Below are 26,773 nucleotides of genomic sequence, written 5' to 3'. Positions count from 1 at the left end.
CTCCTGACTCTGCATGCAATGGACCCACATTTGCCTAATCCAAACAGATAGAGTCTGTTTTTATCTTTTTTTCTAGATTGCATTCATTTGCTACTCTCCCTTTCTTTACCAATTTCCTGGTCTTCCTTTGCTGTATTCTTAAAAAATCTCCCAATCCTCAGGTTTACAACTGCTTCTTGCAACTTTATAAGCCTTTTATTTAAATCTCATACAATCCTTAACTTCCTTTGTCAGCCATGGTTGACCTTTTGTGGGTTTTGCACCTTGAAGGAGCGTGTATGTGCTGTAAACTATTTAATTATTCTTTGACGACTATACATTGCCTATGTACCTTTTAAAGTTTTTTCCCATTCTATGTCAGCTAATTTGTCCCTCATGCCTTCATGATTTCCTTCGCTCAACTTGAACACCCTTGCTTCAGAGTGAACAACCTCATTTTCAAACATAATATAAAATACTGCAATGTTGTATTCACTTGTCCTGAAAGGTTCTTTGAGAACAAGATTATTAATTAGTCCTATTTCATTACATAATGCAAGATCTAAAAGAGCATGTCCTCTAGTTGGCTCCTCAACATATTGCTCTTGAAAACCATCCCCAGCACATTCCAGAAACTTGTCTTCCACCGCATTAGTACTCAATTGGTTTACCCAGTCTATATGCAGATTGAAGTCACCCATGATTTCTGTATCGCCTATGCTACATGCTTCTCTCATCTCCTGATTAATACATTGCCATTACTATTTGGTGGCCTATAAACAACTCCAACCAATGTCTGTGCTGCCCTTTGCTGTTTCTTAGCTCCACCAAAACAGATTCCACACATTGTTCTTCTGAACTGAGATCCTCCCTTACTAATACACTAATCTCATCCCTTATTGGCACAATTCCACCTCCTTTCCCTTCTTTCCTGTCCTTCCTAAATGTTGAATATCCTTGAATATTCAGTTCCCAGTCTTGGTCACCATGCAGCTATGTTTCCATAATGGCAATAATACCATACCCATTTACCTCTCTTTGTGCATTTAGATCATCTACCTTATTGCGAATGCTGCACACATTCAGGTAGAGAGCCCTTAACTTTGTCTTTTTGACATAATTCCATATTCAAAGCATACTCAATGCTCTGCTTTGTTTCTCCTGCCTTCCCGTCTCATTACTACTTCCTGTTGACAATTTTATTTTCTTCTAATTGATTAGACTTAGAGTAAATAGAATAAATTACTAGAAACGTACCTTTACTACACTTCCGCTAACTTCATCTTGCTTTGGTTTACTTAAGTACTCAATTTCACTTTGACTTGAATTAAATTTAATTCCCTTTTGCCACTGTTCCTTACTGAAATCCAAGTAACTACTTCTTTATAAATGAAACGTTTTTCTAATTTTAAGCTATTTAAACACACTCCCTCATAGCAGCTTCTCACCAACCAATGAACTTGCAGTTTCCCTCTGAGGTCACTCTTGGATTGTTTTCAAACTCAGCCCACTGCCCGAGTAGAGGTGTCCCTCGCAGGTCTGCATGTCTCCGCTCCCGGAAGGTGAGACAGGTTGCGAAGGACCAGAAGGGAAGGATTACCTTTGTCACAGCCGCAAAAGATGTCATTTGTGGCTTTGATAGGAACTGTTTTGGAACTGTGGTGGGGCAGAAACCTGATTGGCGGGATTCAAATCTGGAGTTCTGTGAAAGATGGACATGGATTTGGGAGATTACAAAACGTTTAAGGCTCGTTGAAAGGAAGGTGAGGCTGGAGATGGGGCGACAGCATGCAAAGATGGAGGAGTGAAGAGTTTGTTTTTATTTAAGGACAGTTGTAATAGTGGAAGATTTAAAGGAGAGAGGGACAGTACCTGAAAAGAGAACCACTGACAATGGCAGCAAGCATGGGGAAGTTCAGTGGTCTGTAGTTTTGTAGGAATAGAGTCGGGGGAGCAGGTGGTGCACACAGAGAGCTTTGAGACAATATGAGAGGAGATGGGGAGAAACATGTGAGTTCCGGGCTCCAACAAGGGGGAATCTTTAGAGACAATTTGGCCCGTTGGGCTAGTGGAGGTGAGGGAAGCAGCAGATGCAGCTGATCGGGTTGTCTGAATCTTAGTGACAAACAAGCACCATGAGCTCCTCACACTTGTTTGAGGTGAGGATAGAGGAGACAGGGAAGAGGGAGAGCTCTTCAAAAGGAAGAAACTTGTGGTAGAGATCTTAAAAAGACTCAACACACTGTGTTTAACATAAAGCTGATTTATTTGAATTTTATACAGAACTGGGCTGGAGTTTATTAACATCAGAAGAAACACACTCCAATGAATATGCTTCAGATAAGAAGATCATTAGGAACTAAATCCAAGCCGAGCAGTTACTTGTGAACTCGCTGATGTCTCAGCAGGTGGGATGACTGAGTGAATCCCTTCCCACACTCGGAGCAGGTGAATGGCCTCTCCCCAGTGTGAAATCGCTTATGTTTAAGTAGGGAAGATGAATCAGCAAATTCCTTTTTACACACAGTGCAGGTAAACGGCCTCTCCCCTGTGTGAACTCACTGGTGAGTCAGCAGGGTGGACAACTGAGTGAATCCCTTCCCACACTCGGAGCAGGTGAATGGCCTCTCCCCAGTGTGAACTCGCTGGTGTCTCTGTAGGGTGGATGAATCAGAAAAACCCTTCTCACACACTGAACATGTAAAAGGCCTCTCTCTGGTGTGAGAACGCCAATGAATTTCCTGCTGGGATGGGTAATTGAACCTCTTTCCACAGTTCCCACATTTCCATGGATTCTCTCCAGTGTGACTGCGCTTGTGTTTTGACAGGTCAGATGATCGGCTGAAGCCTCGTCCACATAAAGAGCATGTGTACAGTTTCTCCCCACCGTGAATGGTGCTTTTAACTTCCATTTTTAAAATCTGATGATATTTGGGTTACGATAAATTGGGCGACACTGTCAAATCCTGAAGTGATGTTGGGTTTGAGATTCCGGACTGCAAACCCTGTGAAAATAGTTTAAAACAAACAAAGGTGAGTGAGAGAGAACCCACAAAAACACAAAGGCAGGTTGTGAAGCTGAGCTGAATGAATCCGGTATTTTGTGGGGCCTGCAATAGGAACAAATGCCCATGAAAGCTGCTGATTGCTGTAAAAACACAATTGGTCACTAATGTCCTTCAGGGAAGGAAACCTGTAAAGTGGCCAGGAGCTATATAAAACTCCAGAATCTGTGGGAGGAAAGAGGGAGGGAGATGGGAGAACGGCGGGGGTGCTGGGGGGTGGGGTGGGGGGGGGGGTGGGGGGGGAGGCAGAAGGAGAGCGATTGAATATATCTAAACTTCTGCCAGCTCTAATCTCAAAAACCCTCATCCTCCATCACATCAAAGGATCAGGGTAGCAGGTGTATGTGAACACCATCACCTCCAAGTTCCCCTCCAAGTCACACACCGTCCTGACTTGTCTGACATCCAGTACTGGATGAACAGAAATTTTCCCCATTTAAATATTGGGAAGAGTGAAGCCATTGTCTTCAGTCCCCACTACAAACTCCACTCCCTAGCCATCAATGCCATCTCTACTGCAACTTTGAGGATGAACTAGACTATTCACAATCTTGGTGTCACACTTCACCCCAAGCTGAGCTTCTGACTACATATCACTAAGACCGCCTCTTTCCACTTCAGTAACTTTGCCTAAATCCACTCCTGCCTCAGCTCATCTGCTGCTGAAACTCATCCATTTCTTTTTTCCCTCTAAACTGAACTATTTTGATCTGCCCACGTAAAGATGGAGTCATTCAAAACTCTGCATACCAAGTCTTGCACCAAATCTCGTTCATCCAACAACCCTGTGCTCACTGAGTTAAACAGGCTGCTGGTTAAGAAGAACCTCAATGTTCAAATTCTCATCCATGTTCTGAAATCCTTCAGTGACCACGCCCCTCACTATCTCTATAATATCCTCCAACCTACATCCCTCCCAGATATTTGGGCTAATCTAATTCTGGCCTATTGAGCATCCCTGATTTAATTGACCCACCATTGGTGACCATGCCTTCAGATGCCCAGGCCATAAGCTCTGGAATTCCCTCCTTGTACCTTTCTGACTCTCTCTCATCCTTTAAGACTCTTCTTATAACTTACCTCATGACCAAGCTTTTGATCATCTGCCCTGATGTCTCCTTATGTACCTCAATATTAAATATTGCACAATAATATTCCTGTGAACCACATTGGAAGGTTTTATTTTACCCAGGGTGCTAAATAAATACAGGTTGTTATTAATTTGGACATATATCATTACTGAATGAAAATCCTTTAACACCTTACCAAACAGCATCGTGGGAGCACCTCACCACAGTGACTGCAGTGGTTCAGGAATAAGGTCCACCAACACCTGATCAACACACAACTGGGATAAAAGCAAAATACCGTGGATGCTGGAAATCTGAAACAAAAACAAAAAATGCTGGAAAAACTCAGCAGGTCTGGCAGCATCTGTGAAGAGAAAGACTGAGTTAACGTTTTGAGTCCGTATGACTCTTCAGAGTTGGTGGGGGATGGAGGTGCAGAGGGATTGGATGGTCTGAGGGCTCTCCGCTTCTTCCTTGAACAGAGGCCCGAACAACCCCCATCCACCACTACTCTCCTCCATCTGGCTGAACTAGTTCTCATTCAATAATTTCTCCTTAAACTTGGCTCACTTCCTCCAAATAAAAGGTATGGCTACGGGTAGCTGCATGGGCCCCAGTTATGCCTGTCCCTATGGGGTATGTGGAACATTCCTTGTTCCAGTCCTACTCAGGCCCCCTCCCACAACTCTTTTTTTGGTACATCGATGACAGTTTTGGTGCTGCTTCATGCTCTTGTCCGGACCTGGAAATTTTTAAATCAATTTTGCTTCTAATTTCCACCCCTCCATCACTTTCACATGGTCCATCGTCGATACTTCCCTTCCTTTCCTTGACTTCTCTGTCTCAATTTCTGGTGATAGGCTGTCCACCAATATTCATTACAAGCCCACCGACTTCCACATCTACCTTAATTACAGCTCTTCACACCCTGCTTCCTGTAAGGACTCCATCCCATTCTCTTAGTTCCTTTGCCTCCATCATATCTGATCCAATGATGCCACTTTCCAAAACAGTGCTTCTGACATGTCTTCCTTCCTTAACCGAGTTTTCCCACCCAGGGTGGTTGACAGGGCCCTCAACTGTGTCCGACCCATTTCCCGTGCCTATGTCCTCACACCTTCCTCTCCCTCTCAGAACCATGATAGGGTCCTCCTTGTCCTCACTTTTCACCCGACCAGCCTCCGCATTCAAAAGACCATTCTCCGCCAACTCCAGCATGATGCCATCAACAAACATCTTCCCTTCACCCCCTGTCGGCATTCCATAGGGACTGTTCCCTCCGGGAGACCATGGTTCACTCCTCCATCACCCCCTGCACCTCAACCCACCTCCCACGGCACCTTCCCATGCATACGCAGAAGGTGCAACACCTGCCCCTTTACTTCCCCCCCTCCTCACTGTCCAAGAGCCCAAACACTCCTTTCAAGTGAAGCAGCACTTCACTTGCACTTCCCTGAATTTAGTCTACTGTAATCACTGCTCCCAATGCCGTCTCCTCTACATTGGAGAGACCAAACGCAGACTGGGTGACTGCTTTGCAGAACACCTTCGGTCTGTCTGCAAGCATGACCCAGACCTCCCTGTCGCTTGCCATTTCAACACCCCACCCTGCTCTCATGTCCACATGTCCGTCCTTGGCCTGCTGCAATGTTCCAGTGAAGCTCAACGCAAACTGGAGGAACAGCACCTCATCTTCCGATTATGCACTTTACAGCCTCCCAGACTTAACATTGAGTTCAACAACTTCAGATCATGAACTCACTCCTCTCTCCCCACCCATTTTTGATCCACCTTTTTTCTATATTCATTTTTATTTTTCAATTTAATTTTTTCCCACTTATTTACATTATTATTTTTAAAATTTACTTCAATTTTTATTCATTGTTTAATCCCTAGTTTTCAGCCTATTTTCGATCTTTTTTCACACCACGATCCCCTCCACCCCCCCACCCACACCACCACCCCACCCCCACTCAGACCATCTGTCACTTTGCAGAGTGCTTACCCTATTGCAGCCATTATCATATTCTACTTTCCACTCTTAATGTCACCATTAGCACCTTCTTTAGCCAGTGCCACCACTATTAACAACCCTTTGACCTTTTGTTTAGGACATCTTTGCAATCTCTCTCTTACCTCCACCTATCACTGGCCTTCAATCTAGTTTCACCTGTTCCACCCACCCACCCTCCCCTTAAACAGTACATATTTCACCACATTTCTACTTCCCTTTAGCTCTGAAGAAGACTCATACGGACTTGAAATGTTAACTCTGCCTTTCTCTCCACAGATGCTGTCAGACCTGCTGAGTTTTTCCAATATTTTTTGCATTTGTAACAGAAAACTGGGGGTTGACAATATCTGCTGGTCTTGTTAGTGACACCCAAATACCAAGAATGGAGTTAACAAAAAATCTCCGATACAAATGCACGACAGAAATACTTGATACTAAAACAATACTCTTAAGTTGAATGGATGTTGTCCGTTTAGCAAACTGATCTCACCCAGAATCTACCTCCCTTGACTGTCTCACACTGGAAATTGCTGAGCTCGACTGGGTTCCAAAGTCCTCGGGGTTAAACCCAGCAGCTTCTCCTCCAGCTACACTCCAGCTCAAAACTGATGCAACAAAGAGGACCCCCATTCAACATCCACCCTAATTCAAAGCGGCTCCTAATTGGGCTGAATTCAAAACAGAAAATGCTGGAGAAAGTCAGCAGGTCTGATAGCATCTGTGGAGACTGAAACAGAATTAACGTTTCGAGTCTGCATGACCCTTTTTCAGAGCTCTGTTTTGTTCAGAGCCCCATCCAAAAGAGCCGCGGGACAGCGAGACACAATTTAGAAACACTCGCCCACAGAACTCCAGTGAAAGATCCACCAGGAAAAGGGGGAGCAGTGGCTGTGCCTGCTCTGATATAGCCTCAGACCTGTCACTCAAAACACCCAACTCCGCCCAGTTCACAGCAGCACAGCTCCGAAGAAGGGTCATGCAGACTCGAAACATTAACTCTGTTTCTCTCTCCACCGATTCTATCAGACCTGTTAAGTGTATCCTGCTTTTTCTGTTTTGATTTCAGATTTCCAGCATCTGCAGTCTTTTGCTTTTATCTGTGTTTCGAGACTCGGTTCTATAAAACAATAAAGCGAAAGCAAAACTCTGCAATGTTGGATCTGAAATTAAAATATAAAATGCTTTAAATATCCAGCAGGTCAGGCAGAAAAAAACGATTAAGAAACCGAGCAAGGGTCTCAGGTCACTGACCTGCCTTCAGACTGAACGAAAACTCTCAGTGAAAGCCGTTGACAAATGGCGGCCAATATTCCCACAATGTTCTGTGCCCCAGAAACCGCTCGATTGTCTATTTTTCTAATCCAAGGTCGCTCGTCGCAATCTGCAGGTGGCAACAATGGCGCAGTGAGAGCCAGGGAGGTGAAGAACTGCAGCAAAATACAGGAAGACAAACAGATTTGCAGACTACACAGATAAACAGAAAACGGATAAAAAGAACTGTCCCGCATCCAGAATCACCGGGACCTGCAGCCTGGAACTGGGAGTGGGAGAAGCAGGAAGAATGAGGAGAAACAATATAATCCAACACTCACAGCAACCTCCAAACCACCTCCATTCCCGGGATAGTGAGACAGAGTTTAGAAACACTCACCAACACGACTCCAGTGAAACATCCACGTGGAAAAGGGGGAGCAGTGACTGCGCCTGCTCTGATGTAGCCCCAGACCTGTCACTCAAACCCCCTAACCCCGCCCAGTTCACAGCTCAACCTACCAGCTTGCAGTTTCCTGCACCTTGACCCCGCCCTGCCCAGGTATGGACAGTCCAAGGTGAGTCCTTTGTGTCACCAGGAGAGCGGGGGAGGGGTGATCTCCTGCCCTGTGCTGTGTCCCAAATGGATTCTTCCTCCCCTCCTCCAGGACCCACTAAACACTGCATGCAGACGGCTGATGGCCGTTCGGGAACCTCAATGACCTGCGCGGGTACATTATGCTGCACCCTCCCGCGATTCACTGTGTGAACCAACTGATTTCCTTTTTTTGCTACCGCTTCGCATAAACATCATCTTTCATACAAATCTTGCTTCAGACTTGTTTAATCTTGGTTAATTGCCGGGCTATGGGGCAAAGGCAGGGCCGTGGTATGAGGTAAATTGTCCCTTCCGTGGGCCAACACAGACAGGACGGGCTGAATGGCCTCCTTCTGTGCTGCGATAATTCTATGAATCTCTGATGTGTCTTTATCCCGCTGCTCCATTCGCAGTGATTTCGATCTTCTGGGGCACTTTACAGCCTTAAGGAATCAAAACTGAGATCAACAATTTTCTATCGTTATCTCTGCCCTCATTTTGTTTCTTGTTTCTCTGTGTCTTTGTTCCCTCTCTCATTCCGCTTTTTATTTTCTTTACATTCAGACGGTTGCGAAAGTGCCATCCACACCTCATCTAGGCACATCTTTTGTGTTTTTACTTGTCCCATTCCCACTCCCTTTGACCTTGCATCATGAAACCTTTTGTCAGTTAATCTCTCCCGCCCTGCAGCCTTTTAGAGACCTATCCTTCTGTTCTTACCCCGCACTTTCTCCCTTTTCTCCCCCTTCCCCCGCTCTTCCCCCCCATTTCCCCACTCTTCCCCCCCTTTTCCCCCCTCTTCCCTCCCTCTCCCCTCCCAAAGTTGATTTATTTGACCCATATCACATCGTGAAATTCCCACCATTATGTGGGCAGCCTTTTTGTTTCCTGTCAGTCAGTCAACTTCGTACCCATGCTGCCTCCGCCCCGTGGGCTTTAACTTTGCTGACAAGCCTGTTACATGGCACCTTATCAAACCCCTTTTAGAAGTTCATGTGCACATCTACCGTATTACTCACATCATCCTTCTCTATTAACTCATCAAAGAACTCAAGCAAATCCATTCAACCCGATTTGCTTTAAGAAATCCGTGCTGGCCTTTCTTAATTCATCCACATTTGTCCAAAAGTCTGTTAATTTTGCCCTGAATCACCACTTAAAAATCCTTTCCCACACTGACTCATCTGTCGGTTTTGGGCTGATCCTTCTATTTAAGATTAATAAGGATTTAATATTAGTGCCAGGGAGTGTGAGGAAAACCAGGGAAGTGATGAAATTGTAAGTACATTTAAAGACACTGATGACTGATAAATAGCTCAATAATTAATCACAGATCAAGAAATAAATTACAAATAAGAAATGAATGTATGAATTACTTTGTTAATCAGCGTAATCAGTCACTGTGTCGGCCTTGTACAAAATGGAAATATTGTGGAGACTTAAAATCTGAGATAAAATCAGTAAAAGCTGGAAACTCTCAGCAGGTCTAGAAGAATCTGTGGAGAGAGAAACAATTAACGTTTCAGGTCTGTGAGCAAGTGAAAGGTGGGAGGTGGGAAGAAGAACACAAGGAAGGGTCTGTGAAAGGCTACAGGGCTGGAGAGATTAACTGACAGAAGTTTTCATGATGCGAGATCAAAGGGAGTGGTAATGGGACAAGTAAAATACAAAAAATGTGTCTCTACGAGGTGTGAATGGCATGTTAGCAATCGTGTGAATGTAAAGTCAAGAAAATAAAGAGCGGAATGAGAGAGGAAAACAAAGACACAAAGAAACAAGAAACAAAATGCGGCCAGAGATTAGGACATAAAATTGTTGAACTTCAGGAGTAAAGAGTCCCCTTTTCACTTTGTAATAAACGATTAAATTTCCAACTAACCCCATTCGGGTCTGATGTGCATAAATAGAAGAATCTGGAGAATAGTAGCTGCATTTTGAGTTCTGGCTTTTAACAAAATAATCGTTCCTTGTGTGTGGGGCAAAGAGTTTCAGATTTACGACAGTCAGTTAAGGCGAGTTTGAAGCTAAATCCTGAAATTCTTTAGATTTAACTAAAGCCAGAAAAACAGAAAGCTGCTGATGGTTAAATGGGATGGGGCAGTGATGGGGGGAGCTGTCCGGAGGAAGTCTGACACACACACTGCACAGGGTGAGCATGGGAAAGACGGGGAATTACTTGGTTATACAGGGAGCCAGAGACAGTAGCAGAAGGCGGGAATCACTGGCAATGGAGCAGCGGGATAAAGACACCTCAGAAGATCGTGGAATGGTTGCAGCATAGTAGAAGGCCGCTCGGCCCGTCGTGTCTATATTGTCCCCAAAAAGGAAATATTTACCGAGTGCCACCTCCTTGCCTTTGTTCATTTGCCCTACAATTAAACAAGTTATAAACAAGACTTGTATGATAGAAGATGCTTACTTGAAGGTGTGGCAGAATAATAGAACAACAGCTGTTCACAGAGTGAATCGTGAGTGGGGTGCAGGTCAGTGAGGATCCCCAAGGTCCACCAGCCGTCTGCATGCAGTGTTTAGAATGCCCTGGGGGAGGAGAGGAAGAATGCATTTGAGACACAGCACAAGGCGGGAGGTCACCCCTCCTCCACTCCCCTGGTTACACAAATGACTCACCTTGGATTGTCACACCCTGGGCAGGGTGGTGTCAAGGTGCAGGAAGCTGCAAGCTCGTAGGTTGAGCTGTGAACAGGGCGGAATTGGGGGGTTTGAGTGACAGGTCTGGGGCTATATCAGAGCAGGCACAGTCACTGCTTCCCCCTTTCCTCGTGGATGATTTACTGGAGTCGCGTTGGTGAGTGTTTCTGAACTCTGTCTCACTATCCCGGGAATTAAGGTGGTTTGGAGATGCTATGAGTGTTAGATGACAATGTTTCTCCTCATTCTTCCTGCTTCTCTAACTCCCAGTTTCAGGCAGCAGGTTCAGGTGATTCTGGATGGCTTTAAGTTTCGGTCCTGGTGTGGGTGCGCAAGCGCAGAAGCGCGGCTTATTGTTCTGTAATAATGGCGGATGATCCTACCCAGGATGCTCCGGAAGGTTGAATACGGTCTATCTCCATCAGCAGCGACACAATCCGCCCTCATCCCACTATTTTGAATCTAATTTTCAATTTATCCGTGTAGTCTGCAAACCTGTTGTGTCTTCCTATATTTTTCTGCAGTTCTTCACCTCTTTAACTCTGCGCCATTGTTGCCACCTGCACATTGCGACAACCGATCTTCAATGGGAAAATGAACAACTTTCCGATCGAGCTGTTTCTGGGACGCATGGCATTGTTCACCGCCATTACTTTGCTGCTGTCGCTAAGAGTTTTCATGCAATCTGAAGGCCGTTCTTCATCTGTTTCTTAATCAAGTGATGCCGCCTGACCTGCTAGATATTTAAAGTATTTTATCCCTTAATTTCAGACCTAGCTTTGGTGAGTTTTACTTTCGTTTTATTGTTTTTTTTTGGAACCGAGTCTAGAAACACAGACAGACCAATTCGGAGCCGGTTTGAATTTGGGTGGGTGTTGGATGGGGGTCTTTATTTCTTGCATCAGTTTGAGCTGGAGTGTATTTCACCCCCAGGATTTTGGAACACAGTCGGGCCCAGCAATTTCCAACGTGAGACTGTCAAGGGAGGTAGATTCTGGGGGAGATCAGGTTGCTAAACGGACACTATCCATTCATTTAAGAGCATTGTTTTAGAAACAAACATTTCTACGGTTCCTTTTCATCTGAGATTTTTTTGCCAGCTCCATTCTTGGTATTTTGGTGTCACTAACAAGACCAGCAGATATTGTCAATCCCCAGTTGTGTGTTGGTCAGGTGTTGGTGGGCCTTCTTCCTAAACCGCTGCAGCCACTGTGGTGAAGGTGCTGTTGGGTAAGGAGTTACAGGATTTTAATTCAGTGATGATATATGTCCAAATCAAGAACAAGTTATATTTATATAGCACGCTTGATATAATAAATATTCCAAAGTATTTCATAGGAATATTACATTCCAATTATTGACACCGAGGCACATAAGGAGATGTCAGGGCAGATGATCAGAAGCTTGGTCAAAGAGGTAGATCAAATGAAGAGTCTTAAAGGATGAGAGAGAGGCAGAGACGTCTAAGGAGTGAATTCCAGAGCTTATGGCCTGGGCAGCTGAAGGCATGGCCGCCAATGGTGGGTCAATTAAAATCAGGGATGCTCAATAGGCCAGAACTGGATGACCCCCAGATATCTGGGAGGGATGGAGGGTATTACTGAGATAGTGAGGGGCTAGGTCATTGATGGAATTTGAACACTTAAGGTGCTGCTTAACCAGGAGCCTATGTAGCTCAGTGAGAACAGGGGTGTTGGATGAACGAGACTTAGTGCAAGTAAGGACACGGGAAGCAGAGTTTGAAATGACCCCATCTTTACGTGGGCAGCTAGGAACAGTCTGGTTTAGAGGGAACAAAGGAATGGATGAGTTTCAGCAGCAGATGAGCGAAGGAGTGAAGTTAGGGAAAGCTACTGAGGTGCACAGAGATGGTCTTCCTGATCTGTAGTCAGAATCTCAGCTTGGGGTGAAATATGACACCAAGATTGTGAACAGTCTGGTTCAGCCTCAAAGTTGCAAAAGAGATGGATGGTATTGATGGTTAGGGAGTGCAGTTTGTCGGGGGGATTTGTGATGATTCCCGTTGAGGTTACCCCTGGACAAGCCTGATCCCAGACTGGAACCCCGCTTGATGGATCCTGACTTTTATTTGTTTGTATAGATATGTGGAGAGCAGCTACTGAACAGAGGCACAGGGGTCAGCTGATGAACTTTTAGCAGCAGAATAAAACATTTATTCAACAAGAAAAGATGAACTATATTACAATACTCCTTCACTCACACCTATACCTTTACAGATGTATACAGATTTGTAAGGATAACTCAAGTCACAAAAACTATCTTATACTTTAATGTACACAGTAAATACCTAATCTATATAAACCTAAAGCACCGTGTCGTCAGACATACCACATTCTGACCTCAAGTGAAAGATGTCACCTCAACCAGATGCTTTGGATCTCTCCTCAACTCCCCCCAGACGCTTGTCACACAGTGAGCCAACCAGTCTCACTGAATTCTGTCCTCCACACGAGAGTTTCCAATCTCCACTCTCCAAAACCTCGCCTTGGAATTTTCTCCCAAACTGACGTTTTCTCTCAGACATCATCCACAAGCGTTCACCTCCAGGGTTTCGAACTTTCCTTCCAATGTTCCTCCTCCCTGGGTAACCACATGCATTCAAGCTGTCTTCCATGCACTCTCTCACCAACTCAGCCGTCAACAGTACACAACTGCTTCACGTGCCCATAGCAAAGTAGTACAGACCTTCAGCTGTCTCTTTGAACCTTCTTGCAAGTTGTTCTCATTTTAAATCTGAAGCTTGGAGCCTTTCTCTCTGCCCCTCACTCTTAACTTCACGTAACAGGATGTTTTCCCAGGTTCCTGTCCATCCTTTGCCTGCAAGATCTCTTTTAGGTCTTCCCCTTTTCCACTCTCCTGGATTTTTAGGGGTTTTCATTAGTTTGGAACTTCTATCTGTCCCCTTTGCTCCAGTCTCGCTGGCAGCAACTTCAAAACCAGCTGAACTCCAACAGGTTCCAAATTAAACTGCTGCCTTTCTTCTTCTGTGTGTCTGTGGGAGGAACCTGCATATCTGTACACCAACCCCGCCTCCCTCCCCCCACCCCAAGTGCTAAGCAACAGCACTGTTGTTTCTACTCTTGCGTATTTACTTTTACTTTATAGGGAGGGTAAACATCTCATTAGAAATGCAAGCAGCCTTTTAAAATGAAACTAAAATATTTGACCTTTCTTAACACGCAGATACAGAAAAACAAATCAAACCTAAACTTTAAAACTAAAACTCATTCCTAATACCCACAAATACAAAGATAACATAATTAAACTATCTCTATTTCCTAACAGGACTAAAGGCAATGAATTAAGTCTTCCCAATATTTAAATGGAGGGAATTTGTGTTCATCCAGGACCAGATGTCAGACGGTCATGTCTATGTGTGACTTGGAGGGGAACTTGGAGGTGATGGTGTTCACATACACCTGCTACCCTGGCCCTTCTAGCTAATGGACTTTGAGGGTTTGGGAGATTCTGTCAACGTTCTGGTAGAAATGTAGATATAAAAAATCCCTCTCCTTCACCCCTTGCCTCTTTATCTCCCTCTTTCTTTCCTCCCATAGATGCTGGAGTTTTGTATTGATTCTGACCAGTTGGCAGGTTCCCTGTTCTGATGAGCATTAGTGAACGAGCTGGGTCCAGCAGCTTTGATGGTCAATTTTCCAGGTGCCGGCCCCACAGGTTACCAGTTTCATTCAGCTCAATTTCACAACCTGCCTTTGTGTTTTTGTGGGTTCTCTCTCACTCCTTTTTTTTCTGTTTTGAATCAATTTCACAGGGGATTAGAAGGAGAGGATTTACAGTTGGGAAGCTGAAACCAAACACCACACCAAGGTCTCACAGAGTCGCCCAATTTATCGTAACCTGAATAACATCAGATTTTGAACATAGAAGGAAAAAGCACCGTTCACAGTGGGAAGAAATTGCACATCTGTTGTGTGTGTGGCCGCGGCTTCAGCCGATTATCTGGTCTGTCGAGACACAAGCGCAGTCACAATGGGGAGATATCGTGTAAATGTGGGGATTGTGGGAAAGAATGCAATTTCCTGTCTAAGCTGGAAACTCATCAGCGCAGCCACACTGGAGAGAAACCATTCACCTGCTCTGAGTGTGCAAAGGGATTCACTCTGTCATCTGATCTGCTGAGACACTGGCGGGTTCACACTGGGGAGAGACCATTCACCTGCTCCGAGTGTGGGAAGGGATTCACTAGGTCATCCAACTTACAACAACACCATAGAAGTCACACTGGGGAAAGGCCATTCACCTGCTCTGAGTGTGGAAAGGGATTCACTCAGTCATCGAACCTATGGACACACCAGCTAGTTCACTCTGACGAGAGAACTTATAAATGTCCAGACTGTGGGAAGTGCTATGAAAGTTCCGGGGAGCTGATTCGTCATCAACGGGTTCACATTGACGAGAGGCCATTCAGGTGCTCTCAGTGTGGGGCTGGGTTCAGGAGGCCAGTGCACCTCACTGAACATCAGCGCACTCACACTGGGGAGAGGCCGTTCACCTGCTCAAAGTGTGGAAAATGATTCATTACCTCATCCCATTGGCTGAGACACCAGCGAGTTCACACAGGTGAGAGGCCGTTCACCTGCACAAACTGTGGGAAAGGATTCGCTACCTCAACCCACCTGCAGTCACACCAGCGAGTTCACACTGACAAGAGACCTTTTAAATGCCCAGACTGCGGGAAGTGCTATAAATGTTCTGGGGACCTGATGTCCCATCAACGTGTTCACACTGACGAGAGACCGTTCAGGTGTTCTCACTGTGGGACTGGGTTCAGGTGGCCATCTCAACTCATTGTACACCAGCGAGTTCACACCGGGGAGAAGCCTTTCATCTGCTCCAAGTGTGGGAAGGAATTCATTAACTCATCTAACTTGCTAAGACACCAGGGAGTTCACAAGTGACTACAGTGATTGGATTTTGCTGTTAATCACATCCAGAACTGAAGTTCATTGGGGTCTGTTTGTGCTGATGTTAATAAACCCCAGCCCAGTTATAAGATTTCTGGATGAAAGTCAAATAAATCAGGTTGTGTTAAACACATTGAGTTGAGTCTTTTAATATCTCTAACACAAGCCAGTTCCTCTCCATTACCCACATCTTCAGCCGCATTGGCACCAGTTTTGTGTTTACCAGTTTCTTAACCTGATGCCCCCATTTATTTACATTTGAAACTTTAATTCCTGAAACTAAAAGTTATATTCCAAAACATATGAATTATATTCACTACAATGTATTCAAATCACATAAATCAGCTTTGTGTTATACACATTGTGGCAAGTCTTTTTTTAAATCTCGAAGACAAGTTAATTTCTTTTGAAGGGCTCTCCCTCTCCCTTGTTTCTTCCATCCTCACCTCCAACAACATGTTTGAGGAACTCATGGAGCTTCTTTTTCACTAAGATTGAGACAATCTGATCAGCTGCCTCTGCTGCTTCCTTCCCTTCCACTAGCCCACAAGGTCAAACTTCCCCCTTGTCTGAGTCCTAACTCACAGCTTTGTCCATGCAGCCTCCACACACGCGCACAAACACACATATGAGTTAGTTCATACTGAAGAGAGAAAGGGTTCAAATGCTTAGATTGTACCAAGAACTTTAAAAGCCCACATTCACTGATGTTTCCCCAGTGCATTCTCTCCGGTTCCACTCCATTCATCTGCTCTCACTGCGGGAAGAGGTTCAGGTGATTGTCCATCCTGCTGGAACACCAGAGAGTTCACACTGGGAAGAGGTCATTCACATGCTCTATGTGTGGGGAGGGATTCACTGATTAATCTAACCTGTTGGCACATCAGTGATTTCACACCAATGGAAGATATTTTAAATGCCTGGATCGCAGGGAGTGTTAGAAAAGTTCCGTGGGGCTGAAGTGCTTTCAACAGTGACAAGAGACCGTTCGTGAACTCTCGCTGTGAAACTGGGATCAGGCGATCATGTGAACTCAGGGTCCACCAGCGCACTGACACCAGGGAGAGACCATACACCTGCTCCATGTGTGAGAAGAGTTATCCCACCTCAATACACATCAACTTCTTCACACTGATAAGGAATCTTTTCAAACTTCTGGCCATGAGCAGAGATTTCAAAGCAAAATGGATCTGCTGACACACAAACACATTCATACTGGGGAGAGGTTATTCACCTGCTCTGTGTGTGGGAAGAGATTCATTCAGTCGTCTCAGATGCTGGCACATGAGTGACTGCTGAGGTTGGATTCTACTGTTGTTGCTGCTGTTACATCCATGACTGAATTCTGCTGATGTTATTAACCCCTGTGATTGGACTGGAGTTTGATATTCTGGAAATATGTCAAATAAATCAGCTTTGATTTAACACATTGTTGTAGATTTCTGTCTTTCCCACCTGGGTATTTAACACCACCTGGCTGGAGCTCAGGAAGGACAATCTGGGTCGTGGATCATACAGCAGGAACAGAACTTCAACCTGGACACAGTCCTTCAGGGTCACACGGAGAGGGACAAACAACACTTTGGTCTTTCTCATCTCTCTTCACTGACAGCAAAGTCCCCGTGTGGCTTAATCCTGAGGTGTGTGGGCAATGTGTCCCAGTCTCTCTCTTCCATGGTTCAGAGCTCCTAGACACGGTACAGGACGCTCCTTTCCAACTGTGTTTAGGGTCAGGAAGAACAACGGTGAATTCTGGAAACGAGCTGTCAAATTATAAATTCATGTAAAACTGTGATCTGTTCCTGACTGAAAATGAAACAGCAGGTTTAAGTTGAAAAGATAAATTGGTAACCAAGGTTTCCCAAAGACTCATTTGACTGGTCAACTCAGGTTCAGCCCTCAAGCCCTGAGATTTGTTACAGAACTTGCTGCTCTCTTGGTCCTCTGACCTCTCTTCCTTTTGGTTTCCGGAACCATCAACAATCACTCACCAACATCACATTGTGAGATAAAGTTCAGGAGATGGGAGGAAGAAACAAATTGAGGCCATGAATCTGAGTTCGGAAATAAAATTAGATAAACATGATTACATGTTCACAGAATCACAGTGCAGAAGAGGCCCTTTGGCCCATCGAGTCTGCACCGACACGTGAGAAACACCTGAACTACCTACCTAATCCCATTTATTAGCACTTGGCCCATAGCCTTGAATGTTACGATGTGCCAAGTGTCAACCTGCCTCCACCACCCTCCCAGGCAATGCATTCCAGACCGTCACCACCCTCTGGGTAAAAAAGTTTTCCCTCACATCCCCCCTAAAGCTCCTGCCCCTCACCTTGAAATTATGTCCCCTTGTGACTGACCTTTCAAGTAAGTGGAACAGCTGCTCCCTATCCACCCTGTCCATGCCCCTCATAATCTTGTACACCTCGATCAGGTCGCCCGTCAGTCTTCTCTGCTCCAATGAAAACAACCCAAGTCTATCCAACCCCTCTTCATAATTGAAATGTTTCATCCCAGGCAACATCCTGGTGATTCTCCTCTGCACCCCCTCCAGTGCAATCACGTCCTTCCTGTAATGTGGTGACTAGAACTGCACATAGTACTCCAGCTGTGGTCTCGCTAAGATTCTATACAACTCCAACATGACCTCCCGACTTTTAGAATCTATGCCTCGATTGATAAAGGCAAGTGTCCCATATGCCTTTCTCACCACCCCACTAACATGCCCCTCCGCCTTCAGAGATCTATGGACACATACACCAAGGTCTCTTTGTTCCTCAGAACTTCCTAGTTTCATGCCGTTCATTGAATACTTCTTAGTCAAATTACTCCTTCCAAAGTGTATCACCTCACGCTTTTCAGGTTTAAATTCCATCTGCCACTTATCTGCCCATTCTGTCTATATCTTCCTGTAGCCCAAGACACTCAACTTCACTGTTAACCACCCGGCCAATCTTTGTGACATCCGCAAACTTACTAATCCTACCCCCCATATAGTCATCTATGTCATTTATATAAATGATGAATAATAGGGGACCAAGCACAGATCCCTGTGGTACACCACTGGACACTGGCCTCCAGTCACTGAAGCATCCTTCTGTCATCACCCTCTGAGTCCTACAGCTAAGCCAATTTTGAATCCACATTATCAAATTACCCTGTATCCCATGTGCATTTGCCTTCTTTATCAGTCTCCCATGTGGGACCTTGTCAAAGGCTTTGCTGAAATCCATATAAACTACATCAACCACACTGCCCTCATCTACACACCTGGTCACCTCCTCAAAAAATTCAATCAAATTTGTTAGGCATGACCTCCCTCTGACAAAGCCATGCTGACTATCCCTGATCAAACCTTGCCTCTCCAAGTGGAGATAGATTCTCTCGTTCATAATTTTCTCCAGTAGTTTCCCTAACACTCACGTGAGACTCACTGCCCTGTCGTTCCCTGACTTATCTCTACAACCCTTCTTAAATAGCAGAACCAGGTTAGCTGTTCTCCAGTCCTCTGGCACCTTCCCCGTGGCCAAAGAGGAATTAAAAATTTGGGTCAGAGCCCCTGCGATCTCCTCCGTTGCCTCCCTCAGCAGTCTGGGACACAAATCATCCGGACCTGGACATTTGTCCACTTTTAAGCCTGCCAACATCTCCAACACCCTGTCACTCCCTATATCAATTTGCTCAAGAACCTCACAGTCTCCCCGAGTTCGATACCTTCATTCTCATTCTCTTGGGTGAAGACGGATCTGATGTACTCATTCAACACTCTACCAATGTCCTCTGGCTCCACCCATAGATTGCCCCCTTGGTCCCAAATGGGCCCTACTCCTTCCCTGGTTATCCTCTTCCCATTGATATACTTACAGAATATCTTGGGATTTTGCCTACTTTTACCAGCCAGAGCTTTCTCATATCCTCTCTTTGCTCTCCGAATTGCTTTATTAAGCTCCACCCCGCAACTTCTGTACTCCACTAATGCCTCTGCTGATTTGCTTCCCTTGTACCTGCTAAAAGCCTCTCTTTTCCTTCTCATTGTATCCTGAATATCTCCGGTCATCCATGGTTCTCTGGGCTTGTTACTCCTTCCTATCACCCTAGAGGGAACATGTTGAGCCTGTATCCTCCCCATTTCCTTTTTGAATGCCCCCCACTGCTCCTCTGTCGATTTCCCCACAAGTAGTTGTTCCCAGTCTACCTTGGCCAGATCCTGCCTTATTTTACTAAAATCCACTCTCCCCCAATCTCAAACATTTTTTTTGCAACTTGTCTATTTCTTTGTCCATAACAAGCTTAAGTTGTACCATGTAGTGGTCGCTATCACTAAAATGCTCCCCCACCACCAGCTCAGCCACCTGTCCGGCTTCATTCCCCAGAATTAGGTCCAGCACTGCGCCGTCCCTTGTTGGACCCTCTTGACCTAAAAAGTTCTCCTGTGCACATTTCAAGAAATCCACTCCATCCAAGCCCTTTACACTATGTCTACCCCAATTAATGTTGGGAAAGTTGAAATCACCTAATAATAACACCCTGTTGTTATTGTTTTTACACACCTCCGCAAATTGTGCACCTATTTGCTCCTCAATTTCCCGCTGACTATCTGGGGGTCTATAATAAACACCTAACAATGCGGCTGCCCCTTTTTTATTCCTAAACTCTACCCACAAAGCTCCATTCGATGCCCCCTCCCAGATATCCCAGGTAAAAGCCCCGGAGCTGCAGACGCGCGAGCTCCAGGTTTCCACTGGGGGTTTGCGACCTCCACCGGGTGTAAATGAACTTTCTCCCCCCGCCGCCGCCGCCGCCTCCGCCTCTGATCAGCTGCCAAGCGACAAAAAAGTGTCTCCCCATCGTCAGCACTCACTCTGCGCATGCTCGGAATACAACGCATGCGTACAGCACCCCTGTTGTGAAGATAGGGGACATTCTCCACCGCGGCGAATGCTGGGTAAAGTCTCGTCCATTGGAAGAAATCTCCATTAGTTTATAAATATTTGTTCGCTGTTACTAAGGCTGCGCTCGTCCCTGCCCAGCTTCCTGCAGCCCCACCGCGCATGCTCCGCGCTAGGAGGACGGCAATGGTGGCGAAGCCTTCCGGCGCATGCACGATTGTGCCCTTCTGATGGAGATAGGCCGTGTTCACCCGCTCTAAACTTTCTGGGTAGAAGGAATCGCCATTTATGCAATCAAGAGAGGGAAAGATCACTTGTCACAATAAATGATAAATAAAAGGGCACAAAGCAGTGAACATTATCTATTCCCACTCCTTACTATCATGCGCAAAATGAATATATTAATTGCAGTAATTATTTTTATTATTTTAAAATGGTAATCTTATTTCCCAACTCAGATTCATGCCCTCAATTTTTTTTCTTTCTCCCAGCCCCTGAACTCCATCTGACAGTATAATGTTGGCGAGTGGTGATTGATTGTTGTGGAAACCAACAGAAAGGGAACTTCGAGGCTGAAGGACCAAGACAGCAGCGAGTTCTGTAACGAATCGTGCAGCCGGATGGTTGAATCCTGCGTTGAGTCGTTGTGAAACCCTGGTTACCAATTTATCCATTCAACTTAAACCTCAGTTTCATTTTCAACCAGAGACAGATGACACTTTTACACCAATCTCTGGTTCGACAGTATGTTTTCAGCGTTCACTGCTGTTCTTCTGGACTCCAAACACGTTTGTATAGGATACTTCTGTTCCATGTCTCGGATCTCTGAACCATGGAAGAAAGTGGCTGGGACACATTTCTTACCCATTTCTTACACACGTCAGGTTTAACCCTCATGGGGACTTTGCTGTCAGTTAAGAGAGATGAGAAAGAACAAAGTGTTATTTGTCCCTTTCAGTGTGACCCTGAGGGACTGTGTCCAGGCTGAATTTCTGTTCCTACGGTATGATCCTCCCCCTAGATTGTCCTTTCTGAGCACCAGCCAGGTGATGTTAAACACCCAAGTGGGAAAGACAAAAATCTACAACAATGTGCTTGAAATGTAAGTGATTTATTTCACATTTATCCAGAATATTAAACACCAGCCCAGTTACAGGGATTATTAACATGAGCAGAAGCATACCCCAACTCTCAGAATGAACATGGTTCAGTCCTTGATGTGATTGACAGCAGCAATGACAGCAGAATCTAACCCCACTCGTGTCTCAGTAAGTGAGATGACTGAGTGAATCTCTTCCCACATACACAGAAGGTGATCAGCCTCTCCCCAGTGTGAATGTGTTTGTGTTTCAGCGAATCCATTTTGCTTTCAAATCTCCGCTCATAGTGAGAACTTTAAAAAGGTTTCTTCTCAGTGTGAACAAGTCGATTTGTAGTGAAGTGGGATGACTAAGTGAATCTCTTCTCACACAAGGAACAAGTGAACAGCCTCTCTCCCCAGTGTGAGTGCACTTGTGGACACTGAGCTCACATGATCACCTGAACCCAGTGAGAGCATCTGAACTGTCTCTCATCAGTGTGAACACATTGATGGCACATCAGCTCCACTGAACATTTATAACACTTCCTGCAATCCAGACATTCAAAAGATCTTCCATCAGTGTGAACTCACTTGTGTGTCAACAGGTTGGATGAATCAGTGAATCCCTCCCCATACATGGAGCAGGTGAATGACCTCTCCCCGGTGTGAACTCACTGGTGTAGCAGCAGGATGAACAATCACCTGAACCTCCACCCATAGTGAGAGCAGTGAATGGCCTGGTGAAACATCAGTGAATGTGGATTTTTAAAACACTTGTCACAGCCTAAGCATTTAAACCCTCTCTCTCCAGTCTGAACTCAATGGTGTGTGTGGAGGCTGGATGGAGAAAGATGGGAATTCAGAGATTGGTTGATGTGGAGGTGAATAATTACCTGCCCCCATGTACAGGAACACTGTCTCCCTTGCTTAGTGTCACAGCAGAGCTTAGACTGATCTCCTGGGAACAAGAAACAGAGTTTGCAGAGCTTCTCCTACAGATGGAGTTAACTGAGAGTAGCCAGATGATGTCTTCAGAGGTCCTGGATGTTGTAGGCAGAACATTGGATCTCTTCTCTGGTGTCACAGATGAACGTCGAACCTGTTCAGGTGAGAGAAAGAAGCTTAGTAATAGCATTAGTTTGGAAATTTATTTCATTCCTCTTCTTGGTATACAAACGTACAAAATAGGAGCAGAGGTGGGCCATTCAGCCCCTCAAGCCTCCTCCACCATCAATAAGATCATGGCTAACCTTCTTGTATTTCGAATTCCACATCCTCATCTACCTCCAATAACTTATTATTCCCTTGATGAACAAGGATCTATCAACTTCTCCCTTAAAAATATTCAATGACCCCGCTTCCACCGCTTTTGGAGGCAGAGAATCCAAAGTCGCACAACCCCCTGAGAGAAAAAAGTTCTCTTTATCTCTGTCCTTAAAGGGCGACCCCTAATTTTAAAATAGTGCCCCCTCGATCTGGACTCACCCACAAGCGGAAACATCCTTTCCTACGTCCACCTACTCAAGGCTGTTCAAGATCTGACCTACTTAACTCAAGTCACCCCTTGCTCTTCTAAACTCCAGTGGAAACAAGCCCAGTCTGTCCAACCTTTCTTCAAAAGACAACCCGCTCATTCCAGGTATCAATCTACTAAATCTTTTCTGAACTGCCTCCAATGCATTTACACCCTTCCTTAAATAAAGAGACCAAAACTGCACACAATATTCGAGATGTGGTCTCACCAATGTTCTCCATAACTGAACCAAAACATTCTTACCTTTATGTTCAACTCTTCTCGTAATCAAGGATAACATTCCACTTGCCTTCTTAATTACTTGCTGTCCCTGAATACTAACTTTTTGTGACTCATGCACTAGAATACCTCGATCCCTCTGCACATCCGAATTCTGCAGTCATTCTCCAGTTAAGTGATACTCTGCTTTTTTTATTCTTCCTGCCAAGGTGAACAGCTTCACACTTTCCCACATTATACTCTATCTGCTGGATTTTTGCCCACTCACTCCACCTCTATATCGGTCTACAACCTCATTATGTCCTCTTCATGACATATTTTCCCACCTATCTCTCCACCATTGGTGACCATTCTTTCATTAGCCTAGGACATAAGCTCTGGAATTTCCTCCTCAAACCTCTCCACCTCTCTTTTCTTCTTTTAAGAAACTACCAAAAACCTACCTCTTTGACCAAGCTTTTAGTCACCTGCCCTAATATCTCCTTATGTGCCTCAGTGTCAAATGTTGCTTTGTGACATTTCTGTGAAATACCTTGGAAAGTTATGTTAAAGGCGCAATATAAATACAGATTGATGTCACAGACTTTGACATGAATCGTTGTTCTGCCTCATCAATAAGACATTGCAACTCAAAGCATGAAGCATTTTGTTGGGCAAGTTGTTCCCATTCTGTCATTGAAACATTTTCACAAATATTGCCCCCTACAAAAATGGTGACAGCGCATGTGCACTTGATGGAAATAAACTTGCAGGGCTTTGAGATAGAGCAGGTGAAATGAAACAGACAGAATTGCTCTACAGAGAGCTGGCATGGACTCGATGGGCTGAATGGCCTCTTTCGGTGCAGTATTTAGTTCGTCTGGTGCAGTCTAACCAGGATTTTGAATATCTCGGTGCTTTTCCAGTCACACTGATAACTAACATCTTTTCTCGCAAACAGAACAGACAAACCTTTTTCCTTCCACAGCCAAAGGCTGATGATATTCAGGTCCTGGTGAATCAAATGACTGTATCAGATCATGATGTGCTGTTTGGCTTGAGTTTTCCCGTCTGCAAATCCTTCCCTTTCAATATCCTGTGAAATAAAGATTCTTAAAAAACCCATCACTATCAGTCCAGGATAGAAATTGAGAAGAGATAAACATTTCTCTGGGTTTGAGTTTACTGTGTGTAAATCCTCCCCTTCTAAGCCCCTGTAAAAGGAGTTTCCAAATACTCGGTGTAAACTGGGCTCCGGGAGTTTGTAATCCGGGTTTGGAGTCCTACACCGGGTGTTTGTGAATCCTCCCAGTCCACCCTCCGGCTCCATTCCTCTCCTGCACTCGTCCCTTTCTCACCGGTTAGACTTTCAACCCGACCCCCTTCAGTCCCATCCAGAATCCGCACTGCGCATGTCACTCCCAGTCGGCTCCGCTTCTCATTCACTCCGATTGGCTGGAGGACAAGTCGCTGCCGGTCGGTCTACCAGACCCGCCCTCCTTTTCCTATTGGTCCGGAGCTGCCATCAATCATTCTGTGTTGGAGCATGCGCAGTACCTGGAGACAGACGGTAAGAGAGCTCGAGCGAGTGGATTTAAAATGCGAGTTTTGGAAAGACCGAGTGCGGATTCAGAGCCGAAAATAAAAATGTGAACATAGAGAGAGCCGGCGGGTGAGCTGGGAGGCTTCGTAAACTCACGATGTCGGCCCGAAACTCTCAATAAGGAGCTTTCGGTCCCGCGTTTCACTAATTGGGACGATAGCTTCGGCCTTTTTTCCGGAAGTAGGCCCGAGTTATCGGCCGCCATCTTTATAGGGGGAATGAGCAACAGAGCGCATGTGCGGCCGCCATCTTTGTAAGTGGCAATACCTGGAAAAACTCAGCAGGTCTGGCAGCATCGGCGGAGAGGAAAAGAGTTGACGTTTCGAGTCCTCATGACCCTTCAGCAGAACTGAGTAAAGTTAGGAGAGGGGTGAAATATAAGCTGGTTTAAGGTGGGTGGGGGGGGTGGAGAGAAGTTGGGGGGGGGGGTGGAGAGAAGTTGAGGGGGGGGTGGAGAGAAGTTGAGGGGGGGGTGGAGAGAAGTTGAGGGGGGGGTGGAGAGAAGTTGAGGGGGGGGTGGAGAGAAGTTGAGGGGGGGGTGGAGAGAAGTTGAGGGGGGGGGGTGGAGAGAAGTTGAGGGGGGGGGGTGGAGAGAAGTTGAGGGGGGGGGTGGAGAGAAGTTGAGGGGGGGTGGTGGAGAGAAGTTGAGGGGGGGGGGGTGGAGAGAAGTTGAGGGGGGGGGTGGAGAGAAGTTGAGGGGGGGGGTGGAGAGAAGTTGAGGGGGGGGTGGAGAGAAGTTGAGGGGGGGGTGGAGAGAAGTTGAGGGGGGGGTGGAGAGAAGTTGAGGGGGGGGGTGGAGAGAAGTTGGGGGGGGGTGGAGAGAAGTTGAGGGGGGGGGTGGAGAGAAGTTGAGGGGGGGGGTGGAGAGAAGTTGAGGGGGGGGGTGGAGAGAAGTTGAGGGGGGGGGTGGAGAGAAGTTGAGGGGGGGGGTGGAGAGAAGTTGAGGGGGGGGGTGGAGAGAAGTTGAGGGGGGGTGTGGAGAGAAGTTGAGGGGGGGGTGGAGAGAAGTTGAGGGGGGGTGTGGAGAGAAGTTGAGGGGGGGGTGGAGAGAAGTTGAGGGGGGGGTGGAGAGAAGTTGAGGGGGGGGGGTGGAGAGAAGTTGAGGGGGGGGTGGAGAGAAGTTGAGGGGGGGCAGGGAGAAGTTGGCACGGGGGGTGGAGAGGAGAGGAGTTGGGCGGGGGGGCGGGGGGAGAGGAGTTGGGCGGGGGGGCGGGGGGAGAGGAGTTGGGCGGGGGGGCGGGGGGAGAGGAGTTGGGCGGGGGGTGGAGAGGAGAGGAGTTGGGCGGGGGGTGGGGGCTGAGGAGTTGGGCAGGGGGCGGGGGGAGAGGAGTTGGGCAGGGGGCGGGGGGAGAGGAGTTGGGCGGGGGGAGAGGAGTTGGGCGGGGGAGTGGGGGGAGAGGAGTTGGGCGGGGGGTGGGGGCTGAGGAGTTGGGTGGGGGGCGGGGGGAGAGGAGTTGGGTGGGGGGCGGGGGGAGAGGAGTTGGGCGGGGGAGAGAGAAGTTGGGCGGGGGGGAGAGAAGTGGTGGGGGCGAAGAAGGAGGAGAATTGGGGGGGGAGAGAAGTTGGGGGGGTGGTTGTAGGGACAAGCAAGCAGTGATAGGAGCAGATAATCGAAAGTTGTCACAGACAAAGGAAAAAAGAGGTGTTAAAGGTGGTGATATCATCTAAGAGAATGTGCTAATTAAGAATGAATGGCAGGACACTCAAAGTACAGCTCTAGTGGGGGTGGGGTGGAAAGACTGACAGGGTATTATAGTTATAGATTTAAAAATAATGGAAATAGGTGGGAAAAGAAAAATCTATATAAATTATTGGAATAAACAAAAGGGAGGGGGAAGAAACAGAAATGGGGGCGGGGATGGGGGAGGGAGTTTAAGATCTAAAGTTGTTGAA

General features: G+C 46.2%; 1 protein-coding gene and 1 pseudogene across 1 annotated transcript in view; one reads left to right on the top strand and one right to left on the bottom strand.

Moving 5' to 3' along the window:
• The window catches only part of LOC144697486 (uncharacterized), a 352,987-nt gene that overhangs the window by 267,337 nt on the left and 58,877 nt on the right, over positions 1–26,773 (bottom strand). The window lies entirely within an intron of this gene.
• Positions 8,023–15,861, top strand: LOC144698490 (uncharacterized; annotated as a pseudogene).

The sequence above is a fragment of the Cetorhinus maximus genome, chromosome 23 (genome assembly GCF_964194155.1).
Source record: "Cetorhinus maximus chromosome 23, sCetMax3.hap1.1, whole genome shotgun sequence".
Classification (NCBI taxonomy): Eukaryota; Metazoa; Chordata; class Chondrichthyes; order Lamniformes; family Cetorhinidae; genus Cetorhinus; species Cetorhinus maximus.
This window is presented reverse-complemented; position numbering and strand designations above follow the sequence as displayed.